The sequence below is a fragment of the Myotis davidii genome, unplaced genomic scaffold, assembly GCF_000327345.1.
Source record: "Myotis davidii unplaced genomic scaffold, ASM32734v1 scaffold111, whole genome shotgun sequence".
NCBI classification, from domain to species: domain Eukaryota; kingdom Metazoa; phylum Chordata; class Mammalia; order Chiroptera; family Vespertilionidae; genus Myotis; species Myotis davidii.
The window spans coordinates 3,899,214-3,899,690 of NW_006284347.1; positions in this window are offsets into that span (position 1 = coordinate 3,899,214).

Consider the following 477-nt stretch of genomic DNA (forward strand, 5'->3'; position numbering starts at 1 on the left):
CGCCCCACCCCCCCCCTTCCCCCACGGGCCCTGCTCTGTGTGTGATGAGGTAGAGCCATAACCTCGCCATCGGTCCTTCCCTGAGTGTGACAGTGGCGGTGCCCCTACCCCGATCGGCTCTGCCCTGTGGGTGATAGATGGTGGCACTCAACCCCCTGATCTGCCCTGCTCTGTGTGTGACAGGGGATGGTGCCCCAGCTCTCCTATCGGCCTTACTCTGTGAGTGACAGGGGGGAGCTCCTCAACCCCCTGATGGGCCCTGCTCTGTTTGTGACGGGGGGAGCTCCCAACCCCCTGATGGGCCCTGCTCTGTGCATGACAGGGGGTGGCGCCACAACCTGCCCATCGACCCTGCCTTGAGTGTGACAGGGGGCGGTGCCCCAACCCCCCAATCCGCCCTACCCTGAGCGTGACTGAGGGTGGCATCGCAACCTCCTGATCCACCCTGCTCTGTGCATGACAGGGGGCGGTGCCGCA